An 18,175-nucleotide genomic window follows, 5' to 3' on the forward strand; every position below is an offset into this window, starting at 1 on the left:
GGTCCTGAAGACTGAAAAGTGGTCAGTGATAGGAGATCACTGACCAAAAAACGTGGGTAGAACTCAAAGAGGAAGGGAACAGGAGTGGGTAGTGGATGGGGTGGTGGGAAGCAAAAAAAACGTTGTTTTAGAAACTTTTTTTCACTTTTTTTCACTTCTTTTCTCTCTGACTCTCTGCTCACAACCGATCTCAACGCCTCGCTAACTCCAACAGGGCGTTCAGGGCGGTTGCAGCAGGATGTGAGGTCAGAGAGAGGAAGTGACGAGAATGATCGCTGCTATTGGCTAGTTACTCACTGACTAGCCAATAGCGGCGATCGGCGAGGCGGGACCATAGTAAATGGTCCCGGCCCATTATGCTGTGATAGCATGCTGTCAGAAACAGCAGCTATCACAGCTCAGGAACGCCGGGCTCGAGCACTGCTGTGCTGAATGAGACCGATCGCTGCTATTGGCTAGTTACTCACTGACTAGCCAATAGCGGCGATCGGCGAGGCGGGACCATAGTAAATGGTCCCGTCCCATTATGCCGTGATAGCCTGCTGTCAGAAACAGCAGCTATCACAGCGCATGAACGCGCCGGGCGCGCGCACCGCTGTTCTAACTGCAAGACGTACTATTACGGCATGGAGCGCGAACGATAGAGCTGCCATGACGTAATAGTACGTCAAGGAGCGGGAAGGGGCTAATACTAAACTAACCAGTTAAATTTTCAAAATTGGCTAAACTAACTATTTTTTTTTGTTTCTTTTTTTTCTTTTTATATTTTTTTTTTTGTTTTATGTTTTATATAGAAAAAAATGAAAAAAAAATCCCCAGGGACCAAGAAATGTGGTCCTGAAGACTGAAAAGTGGTCAGTGATAGGAGATCACTGACCAAAAAACGTGGGTAGAACTCAAAGAGGAAGGGAACAGGAGTGGGTAGTGGATGGGGTGGTGGGAAGCAAAAAAAACGTTGTTTTAGAAACTTTTTTTCACTTTTTTTCACTTCTTTTCTCTCTGACTCTCTGCTCACAACCGATCTCAACGCCTCGCTAACTCCAACAGGGCGTTCAGGGCGGTTGCAGCAGGATGTGAGGTCAGAGAGAGGAAGTGACGAGAATGATCGCTGCTATTGGCTAGTTACTCACTGACTAGCCAATAGCGGCGATCGGCGAGGCGGGACCATAGTAAATGGTCCCGGCCCATTATGCTGTGATAGCATGCTGTCAGAAACAGCAGCTATCACAGCTCAGGAACGCCGGGCTCGAGCACTGCTGTGCTGAATGAGACCGATCGCTGCTATTGGCTAGTTACTCACTGACTAGCCAATAGCGGCGATCGGCGAGGCGGGACCATAGTAAATGGTCCCGTCCCATTATGCCGTGATAGCCTGCTGTCAGAAACAGCAGCTATCACAGCGCATGAACGCGCCGGGCGCGCGCACCGCTGTTCTAACTGCAAGACGTACTATTACGGCATGGAGCGCGAACGATAGAGCTGCCATGACGTAATAGTACGTCAAGGAGCGGGAAGGGGTTAAAGACGTTAAGGCCTACGTCGACGCTTGTGAAGTTTGTGCTAGGTCCAAGACTCCCAGGTCCCGACCAGCGGGCTTACAATGTTCTTTGCCCATTCCCCAGAGACCTTGGACCCATATCTCATGGATTTTATCACCGATTTGCCTCCATCTCAAGGCAAGTCGGTGGTGTGGGTTGTAATAGACCGCTTCAGTAAGATGTGCCACTTTGTGCCCCTCAAGAAACTACCCAATGCTAAGACGTTAGCTATCTTGTTTGTCAAACACATCCTGCGTCTCCATGGGGTTCCTGTCAATATTGTTTCTCACAGAGGGGTACAATTTGTTTCATTGTTTTGGAGAGCCTTCTGTAAAAAGTTGGAGATTGATCTGTCCTTCTCCTCGGCCTTCCGTCCTGAAACTAATGGCCAAACTGAGAGGACTAATCAGTCTCTAGAACAATATTTAAGGTGTTTTATCTCTGACTGTCAATATGATTGGGTCTCCTTCATTCCCCTCGCCAAATTTTTCCTTAATAACCGGGTCAGTAACTCGTCAGGGGTCTCCCCCTTTTTCTGTAATGTTGGGTTTAATCCACGGTTCTCCTCCGTTTCACCTGGTAGTTCCAACAATCCCGAGGTAGAGGTCGTTCATCGGGAACTGTGCACAGTCTGGGCCCAGGTTCAGAAGAACCTAGAGGCATCCCAGAGCATACAAAAGACTCAGGCAGATAGAAGACGTTCTGCTAACCCCTTGTTTGTGGTCGGGGATCTGGTGTGGCTATCTTCAAAAAATGTGCGCCTTAAAGTCCCATCCAAGAAGTTTGCTCCCCGGTTTATAGGGCCATACAAGGTCATTGAAGTCCTTAACCCCGTCTCCTTCCGACTGGAGTTGCCCCCGTCTTTTTGAGTACACAACGTGTTTCATGCCCCCCTCCTTAAACACTGCTCCCCGTCCTTGGCTCCCTCGAGGAAATCTCCGGTCCCTGTTCTCACCCCTGAGGGGGTAGAATTCGAGGTGGCCAGGATTGTGGACAGCAGGATGGTCCAAGGCTCCCTCCAGTACCTGGTCCATTGGAGAGGATACGGGCCTGAGGATAGGACTTGGGTACCCGCCCGGGATGTTCATGCTGGGGTATTGCTCAGAAGGTTCCACCTTCGTTTCCCCAATAAGCCAGGTCCACCTAGAAAGGGTCCGGTGGCCCCTCATAAAAGGGGGGGTACTGTAAAGGATCTACCAGACACAGCTTCTGTGTCGACGCCCGTGGGTAATCAGTCTGCACCTGCTCCTATGTCTGTGAGACTGACTCCATCTTCCACCACTCAGGATGGCAGGCTTAGGAGTGGGAGAGCCTATCACAGCCTGGCCAGACGGAGCTAGCTCCCGCCCACTGTCTATTTATACCTACCTTTCCTGTTCCTCCTTAGCCTGTGATTCTGCTCTGCTTGTTTCCTGGCTCTGCTGCTGCTGCTTGAACTACTGATCCTCTGCTTGTTATTGACCTTGGCTTACTGACTGCTCTCCTGCTCAGCGTTTTGTACCTCGTGCACTCCTGGTTTGACTCGGCTCGTTCACTCTCTCGTTGCTCACGGTGTCTCCGTGGGCAGCTGCCCCGTTTCCCTAGCTTCTGTGTACCCTTGTCTGTTTGTCTGCCGTGCACTTACTGAGCGTAGGGACCATCGCCCAGTTGTACCCCGTTGCCTAGGACGGGTCGTTGCAAGTAGGCAGGGACTGAGTGGCGGGTAGATTAGGGCTCACCTGTCTGTCTCCCTACCCCGTAATTACATATATACAGTAAAAACTAAACCCAAAAAAACATGGAGGAATCTCAGTTTTTTCCAATTCACCCATTATATGGTATTTTAAATGGTGCCAATAAAAACTACAACTCCTCCCGCAAAAAAATAATCCTTCATGCACCACTCCATTGACGTAGAAATAAAAAAGTTATAAAGCTCCTGAACACTTTACTGTCTCGAAATATTCAGCTTTTTCTCTGCTGTATGGCTCATTCTGCTTCTACAGCTAATTCAAAACTGTGCCAGATCTGTGGCCGCCTAAACAGAAATCTGCAAATATATACGCTACAGCGTCTTCAAAGTTCTGTCTTCAGAGTTCGGGGGCAGACTTGAAAAAGTGCCCGGGGCCCATGGTACCCTTAATCCACCCCTGCGTCCACACATAGTGGATTTGCAGCAGAAAATCTGCAGAAAGCCGCAGAGAAATTTGCAGCGTAAAATCTGAACCAAGTCGTGCAGATTCTGTTTCAGATTTCTCTGGAGACAACAGCAGAGTGAAAAAAAAAACACCGTTCCCACCTCCCCTGCCAAAGCTTCTCCGGTCCCCCACCAGTCTATGTACAACTGGCTTGCAGCGATGACATGTCATGAACTTGTGATCGCTGAAGTCTGTAAATATAGCTACCGCGGTAAGGTGTCGACACGTCAGGCCATGTGTACAGAAGCTGGCGGGGAACCAGGAAAGCGTTGCCACGGGAGTGCCAGTGAGTATAGTATAGTGTTTTTTGTTTAAAATATATTTTTAACTTATTTGCTTGCGTATATCTTCTTCCCCATTTATTAAATGGGGAAAATTTACAACAAATTTGAGCACTTTAGGCCTCATGCACACGAACGTATTTTTTCCCTCCCGTAAATACTGGTGTAAATACGGGTACTTGGTCACATGTATTCGACCAGTATTGCAACAATATTTACGGACCCGTGCCCGTATATTCTGCTGCAAATTATATGTCCGCAAATACAGGGGGAAAATCTGCAGTAAATCTGCTACATGTTAATGTAGCTTGAGATCCCAATTTACATTATATTAGCACATGTTTGGACAGGTTCATTTCAAGGATCTACTTTATGATCTTTGCTGTAATGGCTAACCATAATACTAGGGCCGGCTCCAGGTTTATGTGGGCCCTTGGGCGACTCAGACTTTGTGAGCCCCTTTGCGGGGAACTCACAGCGACAGTAAAATGGCAGAAAACATCGCTTTGTGCCCCATATAGATGTTAGGCCCTGTTTATGCCCCTATATAGAAGTTAGGCCCCCAGTTCGTACCCCCATAATTTTAGTGCTGTCTGTAGATAGTGCTACACAGCCCCCCTCCCAGGTAGTGCCACACAGCCCCCCCTCCCAGGTAGTGCCACACAGCCCTTTCCTCCCAGGTAGTGCCACACAGCTCCCCTCCCAGGTAGTGCCACACAGCCCCCCCTCCCAGGTAGTGCCACACAGTCCCCTCCTCCCAGGTAGTGCCACACAGCCCCCTCCTCTCAGGTAGTGCCACAAAGACCCCCCCCCCCCTATAGGTAGCACATTTGGGGCTCCCTCTAGAAGTGGAATCCCCAGCCAGAGCATTGCCTACGCTATGGCTGGGGATTCCGCTTCAGTAGAAACCCCTGACAACAATGTCGATGTATGGACAGTGTTGTCAGGGGCAACCCCAGAGCCAAAGTATCGGGCAGATCGCTAGTACAACTCTGCCTGGGACACTGCTGTGCTCCTGACATCACTGTCCATATATGGACAGTGATGTCAAAGGCTTCCCCAAAGACGGAGTCCCGGAGCAGAGTCGCTTCTAGCGCACTGCCTGGGACTACTTCTCTCCTCCTGACATCACTGTCCATATATGGACAGTGATGTCTGGGGCTTCCCCAGAGCTGGAGTCCCGACAGAGCGCTATTAGCCACTAGCACGTGTTCTGCCATAGTGTTCAATAGTATCTGCATCCACGGGTTCGCCGGGTGCTGACGCCGGCCCTGCATAATAAAACACACTATACTTAAAGAGGCTCTGTCACCAGATTTTGCAACCCCTATCTGCTATTGCAGCAGATAGGCGCTGCAATGTAGATTACAGTAAAGTTTTTATTTTTAAAAAGCGAGCATTTTTGGCCAAGTTATGACCATTTTTGTATTTATGCAAATGAGGCTTGCAAAAGTACAACTGGGTGTGTTGAAAAGTAAAAGTACAACTGGGCGTGTATTATGTGCGTACATCGGGGCGTGTTTACTACTTTTACTAGCTGGGCGTTCTGACGAGAAGTATCATCCACTTCTCTTCAGAACGCTCAGCTTCTGGCAGTGCAGATCTGTGACGTCACTCACAGGCCCTGCATCGTGTCGGCCACATCGGCACCAGAGGCTACAGTTGATTCTGCAGCAGCATCAGCGTTTGCAGGTAAGTAGCTACATCGATTTACCTGCAAACGCCGATGCTGCTGCAGAATCATCTGTAGCCTCTGGTGCCGATGTGTCCTCGCTCGTCTGACACGATGCAGGACCTAGGGAAGTGACGTCACAGCGTGATCTCTCGAGAACACGGCTGTGTCTGCACTGCCAGAAGCTGGGCGTTCTGAAGAGAAGTGGATGATACTTCTCATTAGAACGCCCAGCTAGTAAAAGTAGTAAAAACGCCCCGATGTACGCACATAATACACGCCCAGTTGTACTTTTACTTTTCAACACACCCAGTTGTACTTTTGCAAGCCTCATTTGCATAAATACAAAAATGGTCATAACTTGGCCAAAAATGCTCGTTTTTTACAAATAAAAACGTTACTGTAATCTACATTGCAGCGCCTATCTGTTGCAATAGCAGATAGGGGTTGCAAAATCTGGTGACAGAGCCTCTTTAACCACTTTCGGACACAGCCTGTTTGGCCTTGTACACACAGACGATTTCTTCAAATCTGACATGTGTCGATTTATGTGTTAATAACTTTGGAATGCTTTTACCTATCGAAGTGATTCTGAGATTGTTTTCTCATGACATATTGTACTTAATGTTAGTGAAAAAATTGGGTTGATAAATTTTATATTTATTTGTGAAAAACTCAACATTTTAGAGAAAATTTGCAAAGATTAGCATTTTTCTAAATGTATATGTATCTACTTCTAAAACAGATAGTAATACTAGTTAACATTTCCCATATGTCTACTTTATGTTTGCATAGTTTTTTCACATCCTTTTATTTTTCTTGGACGTTATAAGGCTTAGAAATTTAGCAGCAATTTCTCACATTTTCAAGAAAATTTCAAAAGGCTATTTTTTCAGGGACCAGTTCAGCTCTGAAGTGGTTTTGAGGGCCTTATATATTAGAAAGTCCCCATAAATCACCCCATTTTGAAAACTGCACCACTCAAAGTATTCAAAATAGAATTCAGAAAGTATTTTAACCCTTTAGGCGTTTCACAGGAATTAAAGCAAAGTAGAGGTGAAGTTTACAAATTAAATTTTTTTTGCCTAAATTCATTTGTAATAAAAAAAAATCTGTAACACAGAAGGTTTTACCAAAGAAACGCAAGTCAATATTTATTGCCCAGATTCTGCAGTTTTTAGAAATATCCCACATGTGGCCCTAGTGTAGTAATGGACTGTAGCGCCGGCCTCAGAAGCAAAGGAACACCTAGTGGATTTTGGGGCCCCCAAAAGTGTCCCCATTTTGGAAACTACACCACTCAAGGAATTTTACTAGTGGTATAATTATCATTTTGACCCCAGAGTTTTTTTGCAGAATTTAGTGGAATTAGTCTGTAAAGATGAAAATCTATGTTTTTTCTGCTAAAACATAGAATTATTTCATTTTTACAAGGAATAAAGGAGAAAAAGCACCCCAACATTTGAAAAGCAATTTCTCCCGATTACGGCAATAACCCATATGTGGTCATAAACTGATGTTTGGACCCACAGCAGTGCCCAGAAGGGAAGGAGCGCCTTTTGGATTTTGGAGCGCAGATTTTGCTGGAATAGTTTTCGGTGCCATGTCTCGTTTGCTACGCCCTGGAGGGACCAAAACACTGGAAACCCCCCAAAAGTGACCCCATTTTGGAAACTACACACCTCGAGGAATTTTTCTAGGGGTATAGTGAGCATTTTGACCCCACAGTTTTTTTGTAGAATTTAGTGGAATTAGGCCGTGAAAATTAATATCAACATTTTTGTCCACTAAAATGTTGAATTTTTACATTTTCACAAGGGATAAAAGAGAAAAAGCACCCCAACATTTGTAAAGCAATTTCTCCTGAGTATGGCAATAACCCATTTGTGGACATAAATGTTTTTTTATTATAAATGATTTAACCCTTTAACCCGCCTTCCAAGAGCCATAACTTTTTTATTTTTCCATCAATAGAGAGGTGTGAGGGCTTATTTTTTGCGGGAGGAGTTGTCGTTTCTATTGACACCATTTAAAGTACCATATAATGTACTGGAAAACTGAAAAATAAATATTTGCGGGCTGAAATTGGAAAAACTGATTCCTCCATTGGTAAAACGACAACAACTTTATTCTGTGTCTCAATATGATTACGGTGATACCAAATTTATATAGGTTTTTTTTTTCGATTTTACTACTTTTACAAAGAAAAGACAATTTGTTTAAAAAAAATTATTGTTTTGTATCACCACATTCTGAGAGCCATAACTTTTTTATTTTTATTGGTACCATTTTATGGTACATACAACTTCTTGATCACGTTTTAAATTCTTTATTTCTTATGGCGTTCACCATGTGCAATAAATTACGCTTTACTTTATTCTGCAAGTCGGTACGATTACAGAGATACGATATGTATATAGTTTTATTTATGTTTTGCAGCGTTTGCACAATAAAAATAACATTTTAATAAAATAATTAATTTTTTGTGTTGCCATATTCTGAGAACCATAAGGCTGGGTTCACACGACCTATTTTCAGACGTAAACGAGGCGTATTATGCCTCGTTTTACGTCTGAAAATAGGGCTACAATACGTCGGCAAACATCTGCCCATTCATTTGAATGGGTTTGCCGACGTACTGTGCAGACGACCTGTCTTTTACTCATCGTCGTTTGACAGCTGTCAAACGAGGACGCGTAAAATGAAAGCCTCGGCAAAGAAGTGCAGGACACTTCTTTGCAACGTAATTTGAGCCGTTCTTCATTGAGCAGCTCAAGATTTACGAGCGTCAAAGACGCCTCGCATAATGCGAGGAGGAGCATTTACAAGAGTAAAAATGTATAGAGAAATCCTCCAGCTCACCTGACACACTCCGGTGTGTCGTTGATAGCGCCCGGATCCTCGTGTCGGCACACGGAGTAACAATTGGAGATAGAGGGCAGGGTAGGATCCAGCGCTGAGGCGTTTAAAATGGAATTCGATTTTCCAAGTTTAATGTAATAGTTAAAAAGGGAAAAAGGGAAGTCCAGTGGTATCAGGTCCTAGGCGTGCATGAAGTGAAGGGAAGAAACGACGCAGCTGTTTTCTCCTGAAAACAGTCTGTCTTTTCAGACATAAAAGGTAGCTAGCGTGTGCACATACCCTAACTTGTGCAAGGGCTTGTTTTTTGCGGGACGGGTGTTAGTTTTTATTGGTACTTTTTTTAGGGGTAAATGCGACATTTTGATCACTTTTTATTCTATATCTTGGGATGGGTGGTGACCAAAAAATAGCGATTCTGGCATTGTTTTTTGTAAAACTTTTTCGCGGTTCACCGTGAGGGAAAAATAACATTATAGTTTGGGTCGTTACGAACGCGGTGATATCAAATATGTGTTCTTTACGTTTTCATGTTTTTTCCTATAATAAGATTTATTATAGGAAAAAAAAGCAGTGTTTGTTTTTGTAACTTATAACTTTTATTTTTACACTTTTGTAAAACATTTTTATTAAAATTTTTATTTACATTTTACACTTTTTTTTTTGCATGCAGCACTGATCGCTGCTAGAATACATTACACTAACTAGTCACTCTGACAGTAAGCCTATGTGGACCAGCCAGAGGCTGGCCCCTATAAGCTTCCATACATGGCAGACCCGGAGGCCATTGTCGGTTGCCATCGCAACCATTGGTAACCCCCACAATTGCATGGGGGCTGCCGATGTGCTACATACCCCCTAAATGTGGCGATCACAATCGATCGCTGCATTTAAGGGGTTAATTGCCAAAATGCTGATCGGCAACAGTGGAGTGTCAGCTGTCGGAGACAGCTGACCTACCGGTTCCCGATGCACACTGTCACCGACAGTGTGCATCGGGAACCACACAGTGACTTCCTTCACTCTGACAGGAAGCCTATCTGGACCAGCTGGATAGGCTTCCGTCCATGGCAGGCACAGAGTCCATTGTTTGGCCTCAGGTTGCCATGCCAACCATTGGCAAACCCCGCGATTTCATTGTGGGGTCTGCCGATGTGCTAGAAACCCCTAAAATGTGGCGATCGCAACCGATCGCTGCATTCAAGGGGTTATTTGCCAAAATCAGAAGCAAAGGACCGCTGGCCTGCAAGAGTGGAGTGTCAGCTGTAGGAGTCAGCTGACCTCCCAGCTCCCGGTGCACACTGTCGCCGACAGTGTGCACCGGGAACGACTCAGTAACTATACGTCCTCGTGCGGGAAGTAACCTCCCACAACGACGTAGAGTTACTGAGTAGTGCCGCTAGGGGTTGATGTCAAATTCAGTCAATAGACTGTGGCAGTGGTGGTCAACCAGACATATTGTGGAGGCCTCAAATGCAGTCCTTTACTCCATCAAAGGCCCACCCATTACATTCAGTCAAAGGTCAGGTGAGTTTCTCCCCCTTATTTGATTAAAAAAAAATTATGTTCGGACTGTCTAAAACAGATTGTAATGACGGGGTAGGGAGACAGACAGGTGAGCCCCAATCTACCCGCCACTCAGTCCCTGCCTACTTGCAACGGCCCGTCCTAGGCGATGGCGTACAACTGGGCGACGGTCCCTGCGCTCAATAAGTGCATGACAGACAAACAGACAAGGGTACACAGAAGCTAAGGGAAATGGGGCAGTTGCCCACGGCAACACAGTGAGCAACAAGAGTAGTGAACGAGCCGAGTCAAACCAGGAGTGCACGAGGTACAAATCGCAGAGCAGGAGCGTAGTCAGTAAAGCCAGGGTCAAAAATGAAGCAAGGTCAATAATCATAGCAAGAGCAGCAGAGCCAGGAAACAGAAAAGAATCACAGGCAAAGGAGGAGCAGGAAATTCAGGTATAAATAGACAGAGGGCGGGAGCTAGCTCCGTCTGGCCAGGCTGTGATAGGCTCTCCCACTCCTCAGCCTCCCAGCCTGACTGGTAGAAGATCGTGTCACTCTCTCAGACTTAGGAGCAGGTGCAGACTGATTACCCACGGGCGTCAACACAGATGCTGTGTCTGGCAGATCCTTTACACAGATGTTTTAAGATCTGTTCTTGCTTTTTGCAAAGTCCAAAACACCACCCACCACGGCAATATTAAAAAATATAACTACAAAATATAAATACATATACATAAACATTCACACTACACAACTTTCTGAAATGGGAAAGATATTACAGTGTCCCCATAACAGAAGAGAAAACAGAGTAGCAATCAGGCCAGATCATTATCCTAGGGAAAGGCAATGGGTACCATATGAATTTGTCCTCTCCGCAGATAAGGCCTATAGGGGCCACATACAGTGCATTCGAGTAGTCTTCAGACCCTTTCACTTTTTTCACATTTTATTATCTTGAGGCTTAGTGCTAAAATAAAAAAAAATCCTGTTTTGAATTGTAGAAATTTTTGCACATTTATTTTGTATGGACATAATAAGTATTCAGACCCTTTGCTATAAAACTTGAGATTTAGCTTTGGGGCCTCCCATTTCTCTAGATCATCTTTGAAATGTTTCTACACCTTGATAGGAGTCCATCTGCGGTAATTTCATTTGATTGGACATGATTTGGAAAGACACACCTCTGTCCATATAAGGTTTTACAGATGACAATGCATATCAGAGCAAAAACCAAGCCAGGAGGAGGAAAGAACTGCCTGTAGAGTTCAGAGACAGGTTTGTGTGGAGGCACAGATCTGGGGAAGAGTACAAAAAAAATTCTGCTGTACAGAAAGTTCCCAAGAGCACAGTAGCCTCCATAATTCTTAAAAGGAAGAAGCTTGGAACAACCAGGACTCCTAGAGATGGCCGCCCCACCAAACTAAGTAATCGGGAGGAAAAGGTTCCTGGTAAGAGTAGTGACCAAGAACCCAATGGTCATTTTGGCTGAGCTCTAAAGAGAAACTTCCACAAGGTCACCCATCACTGCAGCACTCCCTCAATGTGGGCTTTATGGCAGTGTTGTCAGAAAGAAGCCTCTTCTCAGTAAAATACACATGAAAACCAGCCAGAAGTTTACAAAAAAGCACCTTAAGGACTTTCAGACTGTGAAAAACAAGATTATGTGGTCTGATGAAACCAAGATTGAACTTTTTGGCCTCAATTCTAAGTGTCATGTCTGGAGGACCCAGGCACTGCTCATCACCTGCCCAAAACTATCTCTACAGTGAAGCATGGTGGTGGCAGCATCATTCTGTGGGGTGTTTTTCAGTGGCTGGGACAGGGAGACTTGTCAGGGTTGGGGTAAAGGTGAATGGGACAAAGTACAGAGATATTCTTATTGAAAACTGATCTTGACCTCAGACTGGGCTGAAGTTTCACCTTTCAACAATACAATGACCCTAAGCACACAACCAAGACAACACAGGAGTGGCTTAGGGACATCTGTGTGAACGTCCTTGAGTGGCCCAGAGCCCTGACTTGAACCCAATCGAACATCTCTGGAGAGATCTGAAAATCTTTCTGGCTGTCCACTGATGGTCCCAATCCAACCTATTACAGCTTGAGAGGATCTGCAGAGAAGAATGGCAGAAAATCCTCAAATCCATGTGTGCAAACCTTGTGGCATCATACCCAAGATGACTGGAGGCTGTTATCACTGCCAAAGGTGCTTCAATTAAGTACTAAGTAAAGCATCTGAATACTTATGTCAATGCAATATTTTCGTTTTTCCTATTCACTTCGTCATTATGAGGTATTGCGTGCAGAATGATGGGGAAAAACTTTTTTTATTTTAGCACAATGTCCCAACATAACAAAATGTGAAAAAAGTGAAAGGGTCTGAAGACTTTCCGAATGCATTGTATCAGGCATATGAGGGATGAATGCGGCCCCAGAACACCATTTAGGCATCACTGGTTAAGAGAATAAAAGCTAGTATATTCACTATAGTGTCAGTCATTAATTATTGAACTTGTTATTAGCATAAGACTAACATTTTTGTGTTCTCTCATAGTTACTAAATACTTTGCCTGACAAACTCTATATGGAAGAAATTCAACACTTTAGAATTGTAAATAAGAGTTTTATTTCCATAACCTTGAAAGATTTAGATCAGTAAGCTGCTGGCATTAATAAAAATATGGCTTGTACTGGTAGAATGACTTTTCCAGGGACATTTTAATTTCACGTGACTTTAGGATCTTTTCAGTAGTAACTGAGCCCCACGGGCAGACATCAGAATTATCTCATAGTTATGGCTCCCTCACACTGCTCTCAGTCTAGAGGAAAATAAATATTTAATAGGTTTGCTTTCCAAAGTATTAAAAAACCCTTAGTGGTGATGTTCCACAAAATCATGGGTATTAAATTTAAAATTGCTTCTCTGTGAGACCTGTTATCAATTCCTAGAAAAAGTATGTGGCATGAAAATACAAGATGACCTGACTATTGATTTATGATCTTATAGTAATCTGGTTATTTCCACTACAACATTCTGTCATAGGTCTCTATACATCTCAAATAGGTCAAGTTTCTTCTAATATGAGTGTAAAAGAAATATATATTGTATGGACGTCATGCTAGAGTTTTTCATATCTATACATGGACATGATTTTTGCTTTAACTCTTAATACTTTAATTTAGTTTTATAAACACATCTATTGAACTTTCATTACTAACATGTTAAAGGCTATATACACCTTTGAAATAGTGGTGTTTTGTTTTTTTAAATACAAATGTCTATCAGTGCATTTTGTGCAACTTTCTAAATACTATTTTTACTTTATGATACAGCTGCTTTGCATACTGTATACACAGCAGATGTAAGTAGCGCTGAACCTGTTATGAACTTAGATGTGATCGGTAACAGCTCGATCCTGCGTGTCGGAGACACGCAGGAGCCGCTGACACTGAACCTGTCAGTGCCGTGGACCTGACGGATACAGGATTCACTGCTAGATACATATGCTCTGTATACAGTATACAGTAGCGTCTAAGTATTCATAATTCACACTCAATGCTCGCTGCAATTCGTTCCTGTTGCCAATAAAGAAGAACATTTACAAGCACTTCATGCTGTTTTATCTGAAATTCTCCAATACAACTAGAAGGACAGATAAATAACAAGAAAAAGGCAAAATGAACCTCGTGCATAAAAACTGCCAGATTGCAGCTTTCTTTATTTCAGGACAGGTTTAAAATAGGCAGATATTATATAATTGTATAATTTGATGAACAATGCCACTTTTTTCACAGTTTTCATGCATGAGTTGAATTGCGTTCATGGAAAAGTACTAAGTGCATAGTTGGCAACTTTGAAAATTACCTTCAGGGATATTTTAGATACGGCATACTCTAAATGGTTAATATTGTCTATGTGGTCTTTTTAAAGCTTTATGAAGGCAAAGTGTTGGACAATGTGCGTACTGACTGACTTTTATGTCAGCATTGTATGACACTATCTGGGTAGAGTATGACACTCTGGGCAGTGTAGTATGCATCATATATCCAAGTGATGTATGGCATTAATTAGGCAATTAATTCATGTCGGCGCTGTATGGTGGTGTCTGGGCACTGCATGGCTCTCTTTGGGCATTGTGTTCAATATTTATCCAGAGTCTGTATTGCCATATAGCATTATATTTCTAAATACATACATATTTTTTGACATATTAAGTTGGTACTGTCCATGAAGGGTGTGTGTTGCCAAGATGGCAACCCGCCCCTGGGTGGTGTGCCAGGCTGTGAAAGATAATGGTTAACAACCACAAGGCATTGCAGGACTATGCGTGGTTTACTGAGGGAAAAAGCAATGTAACGCATGGTGCGGCTGCGAGGTAGTTCCTGCGAGTATCCAAAAAGGCATACCAGTTTTACCAAGAGAAGAAGCTGTGGTGTGAAGTGGTAAGTACCGCAAATTAACCAGTTCCTATGGAATAAGTTATTCCCCTTCTAAACTTAGAAATTAAATAGACCCTAAATAGATCCTAGATCAGTATGTGTGTTCCTTGCTTGCTAAAACACTACTAAAAATGACCATTATTATTACTTACAATTATATTGTTATACAATTGTTACTGTTAATTAAATAATAAGTATTTCCTATAATTGTTACTATTTATTATTACTCCGTTACTGTTGTTTAGATAAAGTAGCAAATATATTGATTAAAGAGCCACTATTGCGGGCATCTTGTAAATGCCTTTTGTTTAAACTAGTTGGTACTAACAGGAGGGCTGTATAATGTCCTTGGCATCTAGATAAAAATGACAGCTGGAAAGGAAGTATAAGGTTTTATTTAGGAGGTATAAAAGACCTGATTCGATCCATAAAATATACCGCACACTCCTGATACCTCTTGGCACACTCCTGATACCTCTTGGCACTGCAATAATGTTCCAGGAACGTATTATCATATCTTATGGGAACACTATGACCTTCAAGTTTTTTGGACAAAGGTCTTTTCCCTGTACAACGCATTTTGCCCGGCTAAGTTCCCTTATATCCCAGGTGTTGCCCCGCGGTCACTGATTCCTGGTCCCTTGCCTCTGGCTAAAAAAGAGGTTGTTTAGACACTTTTTGGCAGCAGCCCGGCAAACTATATGGGGCCATTGGGAGCAGTCTGGACCTCCTCATATGTGCGCTTTCTTTGAACTACTGACGGCTGCTGAGGTGGACAAGCTCTCTTCCGTCCTGGCAGTCTTGCAGCCCTCGGTGCAGTTTTGTGACTCTGATGGGTTCAGGTCCTAGCCGACTGCCAATTCCCCATAGATGGTTTGCTTGATTGAGTCTCAGTTTTTATCTTTCTATATAGTTATTCCATTCCCCTTCATTCATTTTGTTCTTTCTCTCTAAGTCTGTCTCTTGTCTGATGTTTTGTCCCACTATTACAAATAGTAGAACAGGTTACTGTGTCTTTATTGAGCAGTTTGGGCTGACATGTCTTTGGTTCTTTTACTAACTTGAATTTTTGTGATTTTTCAGATCGCCAACCTAAGTTCTTCTGGGTATTTCATAGAAAAGAGAAAAGGAATCGGAGACGTCACCTGTGAGTCACTCAATGTAAAGGTTTATTCTCCCTGTGACTGATCAGTAAATAAGTCATTGTTTCCATTCTGAACCTGGCAATATTTCTTGACTTAATGTGTCATTTACTATGTCATATTTGAAAATGTTTTAATAAACACTGATTTAACCTAAAAAAGACATTTGGGAGCAGTTTTCTGACAGTCGGATAACTGGCGTCCCCAGGAGTGTTTACAACAAGGCTGATTGGCTGACATACAGAACTCTGCTCACAATGCTCCTCACATTTTCAGCTGGGAACATTAAATGTAGAAAATATACCAAAAATAAATAAATAAATCTCAGTAATTCGTGCTCTCCTTTGATTTTATTCTGTCTTATATTATAATCAAAACTGTGTAAAATTTATAAAGAATTGTCCCAAGAATCATCATTGATCCCTCTTTCTTCCGAAGCTCAGCTCATACCTGTCTCTGGTTCTAAGGCAACCACACTGCCCTGTCTGTAATCATTAAAGGGTTATTCCCATTTTATAAAGTGTTGGCATATTGCTAGGTTATGCCATGCCTTTTTGAATGGTAGGGTTCTGACTGCCAGAACCGCTACAATCCTCAGAATAAAGGGGCCACAGCGCTCGTTTAGCACTGCATCGCTTACAAAGTTTTGTATGCACCGCGGTACACCTGGCCAATGGTTGTGCAGGGAACTGCTGCATGGCCCCATTCACTTGAGGCTGAATCTCCAACAATATGTATGAGTCGGAAACAATTCTTTAATTTCTAGGATTACAATTAAAATGTCTCTGTATCATGATAGTGATGCTTTAAAAATGGTTGTTCGCTTTGGACAATCCGTTTTTTTGTAAGAAGTATCTCCCAGCGATCAATTGATCACAAATTGTCCTGCTGCTTGAACCCCGGCCATCAGCTGGGATTTATGAAAGAATCTAGCAGCAAGTGGCCTGCAGCACAACTGCAGGATAAATGAAGCACTAAACAGTTCATTTAAAATTAATGGCTATTTAATGTAAAGCATGGACATAGCAGGCCCTACAGAGTGAGAGCCACTCTTTGTAGCTGCTTCCCCTTCTGACTAATAGGTATTGGTCCTGAAAAAGAGACCCCATGTATCAAGTTAGAATTCCCTAATAGAGAACCAGACTGTAATGTCTATGGCCGCGGAAAAGTTGTTCAGACTTACCCTCTGGCGGCCCCGGCCATGGGCGTCTGTGTTCTCGGCGGCATCTCCCTCCAGGGAGACGCCGGCACTCACTTCCGGGTTCTGAGACTGTTTCCTGCAGGGTGCGCGCTCCCGCGGGTGCACGGCCTTAACCCCTTAAGGACGCAGCCAGTTTTGGACCTTATGACACAGCCTCATTTTTTAAATCTGACATGTGTCACTTTATGTGGTAATAACTCTGGAATGCTTTTACCTATCCAAGTGATTCTGAGACTGTTTTCTCGTGACATATTGTACTTTAAGTTAGTGAAAAAATTTGGTCGATATATTCAATATTTTGTGTGAAAAACACCAAAATTTCGAGAAAATTTGCAAAAAATTTGCATTTTCTAAATTCAAATGTATCTGCTTGTAAGACAGATAGTTATACCACACAAAATAGTTACTAGCTAACATTTCCCATATGTCTACTTTAGATTGTCATCGTTTTTTGAACATCGTTTTATTTTTTTAGGACGTTACAAGGCTTATAAGTTTAGCAGCAATTTCTCACATTTTCAAGAAAATTTCAAAAGCCTATTTTTTTAGGGACCAGTTCAGTTCTGAAGTGGCTTTGAGGGCCTTATATATTAGGAACCCCCACAAATCACCCCATTTTAAAAACTGCACCCCTTAAAGTACTCAAAACAGCATTTAGAAAGTTTCTTAACCCTTTATGCGTTTCACAGGAATTAAAGCAAAGTGGAAGGGAAATTTGCAAATTTAATTTTTTTTTTGCAGAAATTCCATTTTAATCAATTTTTCCTGTAATACTGAAGGTTTTTACCAGAGAAACACAACTGAATATTTATTGCCCTGATTCTTAAGTTTTTAGAAATATCCCACATGTGGCACTAGTGCGCTACTGGATTGAAACACCGGCCTCAGAAGCAGAGGAGTACCTAGAGGATTTTTGGGCCTTGCTTTTCTTAAATTATATTTCAGGCACCATGTCAGGTTAGAAGAGGTCTTGTGGTGCCGAAACAAAGGAACCCCCCCAAAGTGACTCCATTTGGGAAACTATACCCTTTGAGGAATTCATCTAGGGGTGTAGTGAGCATTTTGACCCCACAGGTGTTTCATAGATTTCATTAGAATTGGACAGTGAAAATGAAAAATTACATTATTTTCCAATAAGATGTAGCTTTACCTCAAAAATTTTTTTTTTTTCAACAAATAAATGAGAAAAAGCACCCCAACATTTGTAAAGCAACTTCTCCAGAGTACGGAAATACCCAACATGTGGTCATAAACTGCTGTTTTGGCAAGTGGCAGGACTCGGAAGGGAAGGCACGCCATTTAGCTTTTGGAGCGCTGATTTTGCTGGATTCATTTCTCTGCACCATGTCGC

Source organism: Rhinoderma darwinii, chromosome 1 (genome assembly GCF_050947455.1).
Source record: "Rhinoderma darwinii isolate aRhiDar2 chromosome 1, aRhiDar2.hap1, whole genome shotgun sequence".
NCBI lineage: Eukaryota > Metazoa > Chordata > Amphibia > Anura > Rhinodermatidae > Rhinoderma > Rhinoderma darwinii.